A 13,856-nucleotide genomic window follows, 5' to 3' on the forward strand; every position below is an offset into this window, starting at 1 on the left:
TTGAATCTATCTCTCTCATATTCTCTCCCTATTTCCAATTCTTAGTTTTAGTATAAGTTTAGTTAGTTAGTTTAGTTTAGTTTAGTTTAACATTAGAATCTACAATATCTATAATAATAGTTTTAATCCCTCAAACCCCCTTTCCAATTCTGTCCTTCATATAAACATACACTTAAAAGTGGAACGATACCTTACTCATCCTTTACTTATTGAGGGATAATTAGGTTTTGATACGCTTCTCTTTTGTTCAAACGACCATCATCTATCTACATCATTCATATACCACATCTACACACACAAAAGGAGGCAGTGTCAGTACGCTTTCTTTTATTTTGACCTTTTAATATAATTTAAACTTGCCAAGCAAAAAAAAATATAGGCAGTAAATGTGTTGTTTCTGTTGTGATGCCGTTTCTATTTACAAAATGGTGTGCATGGTAACTAACTACGGAATACATAGTCTTGCAAGTCTCTGGATACACAATGTCATTTCTACGGAATACACTTGCAAGTCTTTACCCATAGTCTCCTACACCCTTTCAGGAGCACAAGTCTCTGAAGGGCTTTCAGGACCACAAGTCTCTGAAGTTTAGCTGCCCCACGAACCCAAGCCATAGAGTCTGCAGGTGGTTCTGGCCTGACAACTGAAAGACCAGTCCAAAGAAGGCCACAATATATTGCAAATGCTGATATAAGGTGAGCTGCAAGTCGGTAAGGGGTTTCTCTAGGCTAAACATATTCAGATTCTGGTTCCTCTAAGCCACTCTTTACCATCCACCATCCAATTAAACCCTGACCAGCACCAGGTGCAAAGAGAGCGGAGAGTCTAACCTCAAGTCAGACAGTAATGTATCCCTTACGAAGAAAATACGAAAATGGCAAAGCAAACATTACACCTAATCCCCTTCCCCCCATTCTATGTGCATATTCCATCCAATAAATGAACTTAAAATCTTCTATTGTCATCCCCTTATTTACTCGCTTGTACTCGGGAGACTGCTTATATTTGTCAATTTCAACTAACCATTGTTCCTCTGACAGAGGGGGGAGGCTACCAATAAATTTCCAGTCAATCATAGAAAGACCAGATTGAGTAAGTCAAGTCATGCCACCAAGAACTACCATACTAAATACCCATGCAGCAGAACCAAAAATCCAAATCCCTACCAATTTCTGAGTATGAGAACCTGCAGTTATAAGCATCTTCGACCCTTCCTTAGATGATGAAGATATGGTTGCCATAGTGGAGATATTCCTTGATGATCGAGAAGGAAATCCCTTATTAAGAGATCTATGTCCATATAAGGTGCTTCTCCAAGTGCAAAAACTTGTAGAGGATTTTGAGGAGAAAAATCTGGAGGAGATGAGGGAGGATTCATTTGAGAACCTTGAAGAAGAATACCTGATCTGGGAGTATAAACTAAGGGTCTTATTTCTTCAAAGAAAAGAAGCCAATTTGCTCTGAAACATTGTGCTTTGCTCATGTACACAACCTCTCACACTCAAATACTGCTTTAACCTTGCCTACCCTCAACAATGAGAGCCTTGACCTTAGGCTGCAAACACCTATAAGATATACAAAGTAAGTTAGTAACTGGTACAGACGAAAGATTAGAAAACACAACCATGCTAAAAATCTATCTATAAATTTGGCTAACAACCAATAAAATAAACAAAATGCACTAATTAATATGACTTGTGATCACAAAAATCAAACAAAACATTGACCGCATCGTGTAAATCCATATTCTCATTTACCTGCCATTTCATATATATTTATCAGCTAGAGAATTCCATCTTGTAGGAGCTTGAAGCTACCAGAAATTCTTACCCTTAATGAGATTCTTCTGCCCCTAGCCACATAGTTTGTCTATCACTAACTACGTGCCAGATATGATTCATGCATGTTGGCAGCATGATTCATAGTGTGTAGGCTCCTTATGCCCAGACCTCCTTCTTCAAAAGGAAAACAAGTGTCTGCCCAAGATATAAGTGCATGTGAAGTTCCTCCACCTGAAGTATGGCAATCATGATCTCTATATATCACTTCTAAACCTAGCTAATACGCCAGAATTGTCATTTGCTGACTCGTCTACACTGATTGGTTAGATGGCCCCCATTTAATCTCTTTGACCTTGACTATGGTACACACACACAAATGAGCAGTAAACAAATCTATCCTTAGCAAACTCTTCATAGAATAAAGAACAAAAAAGGAGAAGTGAGAGAGATTTACCATAGCCACAACGCAATCATTGCTTAGTTAATGATCCCCTATTCTTAATATACTCAAGGCACTTAACAACACAAAAATTTGTTTAGTGTGAATAACCTATGATTAGAGATGAAATAACTGACCAAATAACAGTGCCATATGCAATTAAGTAGCCTTCACGTAAAAAAATCAGTTGGGAGTCATACCCTTCACTTAAAAAAATCAGTTGGGAGTCATAACCTTCACTTTAAAAAATCAGTTGGGAGTCCTACAAAGAAACCAAAAAAGAATAGCACAAATCAATTTTGAAAACATAACCAAAATGGGCAAGCATCAAACAAAAGTAATGAATTTAGCAAAAATAAGATATAAACATGTTAAGAAGTGATGGATAAGAGCCAAGAGTCTAACCAGAAAAATGACTGGGAACAACTATCTTTTAGTTTACTGTGGCCCCTGAATAATATAATTCAATAATCTATTAATAACTTTAATAACTTTAGGCAGATAGAGAAAAGAGATTGTAATAGCTAAACACGTGAAATCACTAAGAAACACAAAAGCAATTATACGGAAAATGTGATGCAGTTTTACCTTGGGTGGCCTCCTATGCGTGAACAACATTGTCTTGCAGGAAAGGATAAAATGCTCTCATTGTAATCCTGGGAGTGTATTTCACCCTCTCTCTTACCCGCCGTCATTTAATATCTAGGTTCATTGAAGGAAGCTTTCTCATTTAGCACCAAAGCTTGTAACATAGTGTATGACCCTGGAATCCAGTGCTCTTACTTCTTTCCTTGCCATGTGCTCAGAAGGCTAAGGCAGACCTTTCCACAATCATATAAGTTTGGGTTTAATCGAAGGCCACATGAATAGTAGAATACTCGCTGGAAGCAAATAGTGCTTGATTTATCAGTCTCGTGCCTATCACTAATATTATAATTAATACAACAAAATGAAAAAGCAAACCGGTGGTACATCAAGATAGACAGATGGGAAAAGAATATAGAAGAAGAAGAGACCATCGTGATAGGGAGTGCTCGGAGTACCAATAATGACAGCTCTAAGAAGATCCATTCTCTCTTCATAAACGCTAACAAATATTGCAGCTGCCACAGATAAAAAATGTGTCAACACCAACCAGTATCAGCAAGGAAACATGATTTTAGTTATCTACCACGAACCCAACAGTAGTGGGGAAGCTTGAATAACAAAAAAATAGCCATTAAAGACAAATTAAGAGAATGCGTACAATCTTGTTCAACTATCAATTAAATGTTTTATTTTGTCCATGTAGAATCACATGATGGTAATTCACTCCCTACTTCGGTAAACCAATTCTGAACAATATTATTAAATATGTTGTCAGAGCAAGATACAGAACAGGACTTTGCGTACTTGCTACTGTACACCTAGTAACATAGTAACATGTCAAATTCTTCTATCCTAAAAAAAAAGGAAATTGGATATTCGACAGATGAAAGAAAGGATGGTAGAAATAAAAATAAATAACGAAACGAACATGTCAAAGTTATAGGACAAAAAGAAAAACATAATTAGAGTAGTGCTTCTAGGTTTATAACATCTGCCATACCAATGTTTGATTCACGCACCTTACATCTATGATCCTCTAAAGAAAAAAAAAATTAAAGAAGAAATCGCCAAAAGAACAAACTCATTGACATGTTGCATATTGCTTATTAATCGTATGTAATGGAAATGGCAATGCAAGTAACCTGAAGCAAATCCGGCATCAATTGTTAATGTGTAGCAACCTGAGGGAGAAAGCATTATGAGTATGTGAGGGATTAGAAATGAAATCTGAAATCAGGCAATGAAGAATCCATACCTGGAAGAATTATTGAAGATGGAGCCGCTACAGAAGGGTTAGAAGAAGAAGAAGGAAGTCAGAAGTTGAATAAATTCATCTTAATGGTGAGGGGGAGTTAAGGAGTTACAAAATTAATCAAGGAGAGAGGTGTGTGTGTGTGAGAGAGAGAGAGAGGTTAATGATTTTTAATGGTGAAATGGGGAGAGTGAGGAGTTCACACTGAATTGGGGAACGAAGCCGTTTCTTTCTTTTTTTGTTAGTGTTTTAAGTTTTAACACATATGGAGGGAGAAGCTTTGGGTTTCAAAACGTAACTGATTAAAGTCATTCAACAAACAATTAATACAATGGCGAATACCACTCTAGATAGCTAGTTCATTAAGTTTAGAAGCCCATTCCTTTATAGGCATTGATTGAAAAGGAGTTTCAAAATTCTCTAGATCGCACATCTGTCCCAATCTAACTCAGATCCCCACGCGATCCCGACCTCTTTTTCTCTTGCCATTGTGTTTTATTATAATAGATTGGAAACTCTTGTAAAGTACATGCTACTTGGAGACTAGAGAGCCTAGATTATGTCATCATCTGCAATAATATTTGTATATTGTGTTTTTGTGTTTGTTATCGTGTTGAAATTTTGGAATAGATGCATTTATAGTTTGATTCATTTTTAAGCAGTAAATCCCTTTTAGTATTAGAATGGTTTTGTTGCTAAATCACTTAGCATGTCTTGCTATGAATTTCTTTTGTACCTCAAGGGCCATGGTTCAACCTTATCAAATACCATGAGATGTTTTTCTTTTGAGCAACTCTTTGATCCCTTCACGATTTAGAAGATAGAATTAGTGTTGTTTCTTCTTCCAAATAAAGTATGCATTCCTCTTTCATGGGTTATATCATTAAGAAAAGCTTCAGATATAGTTTGTATGTGGTTGTATATCAATTCTACTCCAAATATACTATATCAATTCCCAAGCACCTCGTTTGCTATTTTCATAGAGTGGCAAGAAGCACACCTGTAGTTCTAGGTTTTTGTTGTATGCAAATGTTTTTTAGGTTTAAGAAGTGTCGACTCTATAGTAGCCTAAGATTGAGTTGAGGTTGGAACTATAAAAAAATCTTGAGTTCTTTGTCTGTTAAGTTCTTGGTATATATCTTGAGTTCTTCATGTTCATGTTCTTAGTCATGGTAATGTGGCATTGCAGCCTGATTCATTTGTTTATGCTATTGTTTTACGTGCATGTTCTTTTGTGAAAAACTTGAGTTATGGTCGTGAGTTGCATTATCGGGTTTTGAAAATTGATGGGGTCATGAGTTGCATTATCTATTACAAGATATGACTAGATGATAGCTGGTGAAATCAGTTGTGTCCGTCGATGATAGCTCCTCTTTTGCTAATTATTATTCACCACTTAGCTTACCATTTCGCTCCAAGTCAAAACTTTAAGTTTTCACTTTTCAGTACTTCACTTACCAGTTTTTCTTCTGGGAATCCAATGTTATTTCTTAGAAACATAAAAGTAACCTGATAATGTAAAATTTTCCCTAGAGGTTACACATTTATGACTTCCATGTAGTAGCTGTTTAGGATGTAGAAATTGTTTGGCATGTTTTGTTAGTAGTACCACATTTAAAACTTCCAAGTTGTCGTAACTGTCTTGCCATGTAGATAATTAGATGCACATTGTGGATCAGCTATTTCTCGATCTATTTTTTCTTTTGCTTGTCTTTTTACTTTTAATATAAATTTGGCCTGGGTCACACTTTAATCCTTCAATATCGACAGTTGAAACTTGAGAGTGTTGTTGTTTTGCTTGGCATAAACTCTTGAACAACTTTTGAGTGTGAAGTGTCCCCAGCCAAAGTTTAGAAATCCTAATTGTGTTACAAAGTGCAAACTACAAACAGAATTCTCTGGTTCTGTACATTTCGTACTACCATATGTTGTTTTTTGCTCGAGTTAATATGTGTCTCTTTGATTCTTTGTTATGTTTGCTGGGTAAATTGGTGATGATGATTGATGGGGTGCATATTAGAAATGTAGTACTAGGGACACGGAGAAAATTGTTTCTCGCGTGTGGATGTGTAATGATAGCTGAAAAAGAGTTCAAGGTGATAATGATGTTGAACCATAGAATTTTTACCCAAAGCCAGTTGTTTTGGAAGTCTATTTGGCACACAATTATGATCGATTCTTTAAGTTAAGGTTGGACATCAAATAAATCCTTTCACTTTATATTTGAGTTTTGTGAAATGTTTCCTACTTCCTATGCCCCGACCACTATGTTAGCTTGAAGTTCTTTATTAATTGTTTATTAGTTGTAGTGCAAGGGAATTGTTTATTATAGTTACTAATACTTGTTTTTTTTTTCTTTGTAGCAATGCCTAGATCAAAGAATGTCAAGAATGTAGCAAAAACTACATTCAATGGTGTAAATAAGTTGTTTAGTGGCAGCGGTTCCTCTTCGGATCGCGGTGACACGCCTGAGCCTGAGAAGAAGAGAGAAAAGGGGTCGAAAACAATGGCTTCAGTCCGTAGAGGCGATAGAAAAGCAAATGATGATCCTACGAATGTAGGTGATGTAGAAGGAGAGAAGAAAAGAAAAAGGAGTGTGGGCACCTCGGCCTCAGTGCATAGTGATATCTATAAAATGAGTAGTCTACCTACGAAATGAACTATGAATTCACAACGTAAGTAAACTATAACTGAACTTTTACGAGTCTATTATCAAAGTTTCTACTCTCGATGCGAATTGCACTAAGTGGAGTAGGAAGTTCGTTCCACTCCTAGTTCTCTAGCACGGATTGTTCTCTAAGTCTAAGAAATCAGTCTTAAGTCAATGAGAGCTTTACGAAATGTTATACTAACAAGACGCGTTAATTTAAATAACGAGATATAATAAATAACAAGATGAAATATAAACTAAAGTTAATCTAACTAAAAGCTACGGAAATAACGATTGTTTGAATCTAGATAAAGAGATTAGAGGGGAATTGAATCCACCTCGAATCCAACTTAACAACCTAGCGTAGAATGTTGTATCTCAATTCTCACGCGTTCGGGCTGGCGAGAATTTCGAGTTCTAATCCCTAGTGTTCATGGCATTCCTACCGGATACTAACTAGCATGTGAGGTCGTCCACCCATTCTCATGGCGAAACACGACCTTCTAGAGTGGAATAGATTCTACAACGATTCTATACTAAACAACTAAGTTTTCATCAAGGCTTCATCAACCCCTCTAATGGAGGTTTTAGCCTTGATTCATTAAACTAACATTTCCCATTGAATCTAAACTAAACATAATGTAAAGATTCTAACTTTATGAAATTTAACTAATCTAAATTAAACAATAACAAAATCTAATTAATAACTAAGCATTGAATAACAAATAATAAATGAAATTAGATCTAACAATTGTAATTGACAAATCAAAATTGAATCAAGAACAACTATTTTATTATCTAATTCAAGGGAGAACAATTATTCAATACTAAATTTAAAGCAAGAATAAAAACTAATTCCTTTAATCTAAAACTAGATCTAGAACTAAGGTTTAATGGAGGCTAACTAATCTAATTTATTTTCTCACCTAACTATCTACCATTAACAAAGAGCTAAGCTTTTGTTTTTATACATTCAGATCCAAAAATCGTGCATGGGCTTGGAGCCATGTTTTGGGCCAGAGAATCAGGCCCAAAACCCAATTCTTTCAGTCCAAAAAGGCCTCTTCCGCTGCAGTTGGCTTCCACAGACTTTTCGTCCACTTCTGCTCCTCTGATTGGGTCAAGGCTTGGACCATTGCAAAGCTCTTTCCGAGCCGGTCGTTTTGACATAAGGTAGGCCTCAATCCGAGGTCTGAGTCCAAAGATATGGCATTCGGAAGTTCTGCTGACTTTTGCTCCTTTATCTCGCTAAAGTGGCACATTTCTGCACATAATGGACTTTGAAGCCTGAAATGCATAAAAACACGTAATCAGTATTAACTCTTACTTATTATTCACATAATTGGTCTAACACTATGATTATTAAGGGGTTAAAACTACAGTTTTGGGCTCTTATCACATAGAGGGGACCACAATGAGGTTGTTCCGAGTAATGTAGAAAGTGAAACTGAGATTGAGACTGAGAGTGAAACTGAGATTAATGTAGATAAAGATTTAGATGATGTAGATAAAGATTTAGATGTAGATGTAAATATAGCAATGGATCGGGGGAAGAGTATAGTTAATGATGATGAGGTTGATGATGGTGAGGACGGAGATGATAGGGATGATGGTGAGGATGGAGATGCTGATGGTGATGAAGAGGGTGATGAAGAGGAGGAGGGTGATGAAGAGGAGGAGGATGATGATTTGGAAGAAGAAGAATTGATGGAAGTGGAAGCACCAGTCGAAGTCCAAGCACCTCCAGTGGTAGACTATATGAGAAAATCCAAAGATGATTTGGATTACACACGAGGTGTATATGGTGGTGGCCCTACTGAGTCTCAACTTCTGTATGATTATTCGGTGCATGTGGCTCATGATGTTTGGGAACATAAGGTATTATCATAGACTTAGTATCTTGATTTTCCTTTGTCTTTACAAAACCTTTTGCTTCTCCTCATTGAGTCTTTATTGTTTCAGGCGGAGCGCGGAGTGTTGAAGTGTGTTCCGCATCTAGCCAAGTTAAGCCAGTGGGATCTCAAGAAGGAGTTCAAAAGATCTCCCAGATTTGAATATCAACTTAGGAGGACTGGGTTTTATGATCTGGTATTTGGGTATTACAAACATCAAGATCCAGTGTTGATCTCTGCGTTTGTGGAGAGGTGGCATCCAGAGACCAATACCTTCCATATGCCATTTGGGGAGATGACTGTGACTTTGGATGATGTCTCCCAAATCCTAGGCGTCACAATTAGATGCAGAGCAATGAGAGGGAACACGGAGTTGACCCGTGAACAATCGGAGAGTCTCCTACACCGTGCTCTGGGTGTCTCGGAGCCTGTGATTAAAAAGGAGATGGACGCGACCCAGTTCGTTTCAAAGGTGAGGCTGGAATTCCTGCGGAGCCAGTTTGCTGGGAGGGCAATGTGTAACGGGGAAGGTGTCGACTTTGACGGAGGTACAGAGGGCTGTAAGAGCTTATCTACTATTTTTCTTTGGATGTACCATCTTCCCCGACAAGTCTGGGACCGGAGTGCCTGCTTATTATTTGACCAAGTTGCTGAAATTCAAAGAGATCGGCGAGTATGCTTGGGGTGCAGCAATTTTGGCCTTTTTGTATAGAGCACTTGGGACTGCCTCGTGTGCGAAGATGAAAGGTGTTTCGGGCTTCCTGACTCTTCTACAGGTAAAACTTAAATATTTTGCAGATTCTTTTTAATGTTAATATTATTATTCTATTAGTATGTTAATTGTGTGTATATATATCTAGGCGTGGATCTATGAGTATTTTCCGTTATTCAAGCCAATCCCAAACTTTGAGTATCAGTTGGCTGGGTCGCGTGTTCTTAGACACGCAGTTAGCGCCATACACTATGAGAACCCAACATATGCATTGCAATATTACCGAGCTATAATTGATGATATAGCGGTGTGGACTGTAAGTATTTCAATTTTTTCAATTTTTTTAGTAATTAATTATTTGAGTATGTGATTAATGACACATTTTATTTTGTTTAAGGTTGATTAGTGTCCATACAAGAATGTTAGAGATGAACGCCCAGTCGATGAAATTACCTTTTTTGAGGGAGTGATCTGCTTTTTTGACGTTGTGGAGATTTACTATGTTGTAAGGGTCATGCGTCAGTTGGGTCATGTGCAGTTTATACCTGCAACTCCTCCAACACCAAATTACTCGTTGAGGACTGTAGCCGGACGCGGGTATGAAGTGAAATGGACATGGACAACTGTTGGGCCTGCATATTGGGACTCGTGGCAGAATCACGTGATCCAACTCAACAATCGAGGACCCATTTGTACTTATCCATGGGAGTGTTATTCAGAGTGCATGGAGTGGTATGTGAGGCATTCTCACATTCGATTGATAAATCGCGAGCAGTTTCCTATCCATTTCTCCATGGAGACACTTCCATCTTATGCACCGATTGTGAGTATTCTTATTGTTTTGTATTCTTATTTTTATTCTTATTCTCACATTCTTATTTTAAAACGGTAATTAATAATTAGTTTGTATTCTTATTTCGACATAACAACGTCATCGATGAAACGAGTCAATTGCTAGAGAGAGGTCTGCAATTGGATGGGAATAATATTCCCGAATAAGCAAGGACTTCGTTCGAGGAGGCATACAATTTGAGTAGGTGCAAGTATAGTGGTGGGCGGTACAGACATAACTGATTTTTTAGTGCGGCTTCCTCCGATGTTGATGTAATTTATGCATATATTTTTGAATTTGATGTATTTTGTAATAAATGTGCGCCATTACTTGTAATATGGCGTTTGGGATTGTTGTTTGTAATGACTTATTTATTAACAAGTTGTTTGATGAGATTTAGATATGAATATGTCAATAAAACAGAGGAAGGTTATGGCAAAAAAAAATTCAGGAATTATAAGTTAGGTTTTTTATAGAGTTTATGTATTTGAATTTGATTGCGTATTCAAATTGAATTTGATTGCAATCGCCAACAGGGTCGCGTAAAAAGTAACTTGAGTTTATGTATATCAAAGTAAATTTATGAATTTGAGCTTATATCAAAGTGCATATGAATTTACTGCGACAACATCAATTTGAACTTGAGTTTATATCAAAGTGTATATGAATTTGATCGCGATTTGATGTATTGGTATATGAATTTGATGTTTTGAAAGTGGAAATTGTTTGTTTTTTGGAAATGAAAGTATTGTAAAAACAAAATGAAAAAAAAAAAAAAATTGTCCAAATGACCCAGCCACATCGTTTGGCATAAAGGCCAAACGACCAAGCCACATCGTTTGGCCTAACGACTAGCTCAGACCGTTTGGATAAAAAACAGACAATTCTATCTCAAACGACCAGCTCAGACCGTTTGGATCAAAAAACAGACAACTCTGTCTTAAACGACCATCTCAGGTCGTTTGTCATAAAGGCCAAACGACCCAGCCACATCGTTTGACATAAAGGCCAAACAACTTATCCACATCGTTCGACTAGCTCATACCATTTGGATAAAAAACAGACAACTCTGTCTCAAATGACCAGTTCAGACCATTTGGCATAAAGGCCAAACGACCAGCTCAGACCGTTTGGTATAAAGTCCAAATGACTTGACCATGTCGTTTGGGGTAAAATCAAGTAAAATCAACTAAAATCAAACAAATTACATCAAAATATTATATCGACAACATATGAACATTATTTCCAAATCACTCGATTGTCGTCCGAATCAACTTAGTCGATCACTCGATTTCCAAATCAAATCAAATAAAACCCCAAACTCCAACTTTTTCCAAATAACATAAAAATCAAATCAAATTACACTTGTTCCAAATTACATCAAAATAGCATGTCAAAATGAATTTACAAATTACATCAAAATATCTTATCGACAACATACAAATAACTTAGTCGATAACATGTACGGTTGGGTCTTCAACGGACTTATTTTTTCATATTAGATTAGGAATGTTTAAAGCCATAAATTGCAATTGCCTTGCTGTTAAGGCCAAATTCCAACTTTCAGCAATATCATATCGAGCTCTAAGCCATTGCCGCATTATTGGAGGAACTGGACAATCTTCAACAAGTTCAACATTGACAAAATGATTTCCACCAACATGTGCGCTACCCAACACTTGGGTCACTCTCTCAGGATTTGCTTGGGTTCTCAGCGGCATGAGAAGGAAGCACTGACGAACTCCTAAATGCAAAAGGACAACATTAAATCTTGAAGCAAATAAGTATCTAGCAAAGGGCATGCTCATCCACTTATTTAAGGGTGCGTAACCTTCTTCATGTAGGATTTCCTTCATCGAATAAAAAACCTCACTTTGATTGTACAAAGTACAATAAAGGGGAGGTTGTCCAGTAAGCTCTTCGTACAACTCCCTTCTCATCTGTGGCCATTCTTCTTGACTTCTTCCTAATACAATGCAGAAAGCTCTATAACCACAGTTGCCATCGCCAACAGGGTCATGGACTCTAACAATGTATTTATGCATTTCTTCAGGAATATCCAACCCGTAATCCTTAGGACCCCTCTTCTTTCCAAAGTCTAACCCATCTATCACATTTCGTGGTGTGGCTGTTTTTGGAGAAGGCTTATTTCTTGGTGTGGTTGTTTTTGGTGTTTTTGGAGAAGGTTTATTTCTTGGTGTGGTTGTTTTTGGTGTTTTTGGAGAAGGCTTATTTCTTGGTATGGTGTGGATGTTTTGGGTTGGTATTTTTGGAGAAAACTTCTTTCTTAGTGTGGTGTGGGTGTTTTGGGTGGGTGTAGTGTTTGGTTGTTACAAGACCCACTCCTCATGGTCACATTGAGAATGATTAAAATGAGATGGATCTCGCTTTGAAGAGTTATCATCTCCAGTTGGAAGCTTTCTGCTGTAGCAACCTTTCGGCCGACCTTTGGTTTTTGCTTCCTCACGAGGCGGTACTAGCCATGTACTTTTTGGTATGACAATCTCCATAAGCTTCCTAATCATAACCCTCTGCTCTTCTTCAGAAACCATTGCAAACCTATTCATTAACAAGTCCATCGAAGGTGTAACATCGGGACCAACACCCACTGACACATTGGGAGAAGCAGACAATGTTTTCCAAAAGGGGTCGATAGCAGTCAAAGGGATGGACCACTCTTTCTCTTCAAACTCAATTAATTCATGAGCACATGGCAGTCCATGGCTCGTGTGCAAATAGCACAAACACCTGATCTCTCCATCTTTAACACGCTTTACGCGGGTATCTATTTCTTCAAATAGCAAGTCCAAACACTTGCGTGAGACAAGGCCTCTGAGTTCACGAAACAAAGGAATCTGGTGGTGGTGCTGAGTTACAATCATACTTCTCTCGAAGGTAGCTCTAATCTCAGACATCTAGATCTCTAGAATCGGGTGGATTAAGCTAAATATACTTAAAAAATTGTGATAGTTTGCATTTCCTAGTACACGCTTCACCTGAGCATGAGACCCTTCAACTCTATTGGTCGTTGTACTCCCAAAGTGAATGTGTTGGTCAGTCCAACAACATACGAATCGATCCCTTTGAGGAAACCAAGTCTCTCGCAAATAACTAACAAAATCGGAGTACTCAACCCTGTAATATTTTTCCAAGGCATCCCATCTACGCTGGAAAATAACCTCTGTCTTCGCTTTGACTACAATGTTCCACGAGAACTGGGCCTTCTCTACAAGTTCTGTAGTTGGAAAAATATCGTAACATTTTCAAAGGATGCACGTAGTTATATGCCATCTACATAGATGCTTGTGTGCGTTAGGAAAAACTTTGTCAGCGGCACTCATCAAGGCCAAGTCCCTGTCAGACACGATCACGGATGGGCTTATGTCACCAAACAAGCCACTAAAATGATGCAGGGCCCCCTCATAGTCGACTGTTGTTTCAGACTGAAGCAGCACCTAACACACGATGAAAGACTTCCACGTTGAACTCACCCCAACAAACTGTACGAAAGGCCACCGATACCTGTTAGTTTTGTAGGTAGCGTCTAATATGAAAACTGTTGGAAAAGTCCAAACCAACTTAACACCTTCTGGATTGGCCCATAACAATCCCGTTATCTCCTCAGTATTCTCATCCTGTCTCAATTCCTCCAAATAATGTTCTTTTGCTAACAACTCACGCAATCCCTGCAATTGTGTGAGACCGTTCA

At 37.7% G+C, this 13,856-nt stretch overlaps 1 pseudogene across 1 annotated transcript; it reads right to left on the minus strand.

Moving 5' to 3' along the window:
- Window positions 1-342: 342 nt before the first annotated feature.
- Window positions 343-3,135, minus strand: LOC147513198 (heme A synthase COX15 pseudogene; annotated as a pseudogene). The gene is made up of 5 exons (XR_015217356.1): window positions 2,810-3,135; window positions 2,627-2,671; window positions 2,456-2,483; window positions 1,759-2,422; window positions 343-1,566 (listed from the first exon to the last, which is right to left on the minus strand). The product of XR_015217356.1 is annotated as a heme A synthase COX15 pseudogene (transcript).
- Window positions 3,136-13,856: the final 10,721 nt, after the last annotated feature.

This window comes from Coptis chinensis, chromosome 3 (genome assembly GCF_015680905.1).
Source record: "Coptis chinensis isolate HL-2020 chromosome 3, ASM1568090v1, whole genome shotgun sequence".
Taxonomy (NCBI): Eukaryota; Viridiplantae; Streptophyta; class Magnoliopsida; order Ranunculales; family Ranunculaceae; genus Coptis; species Coptis chinensis.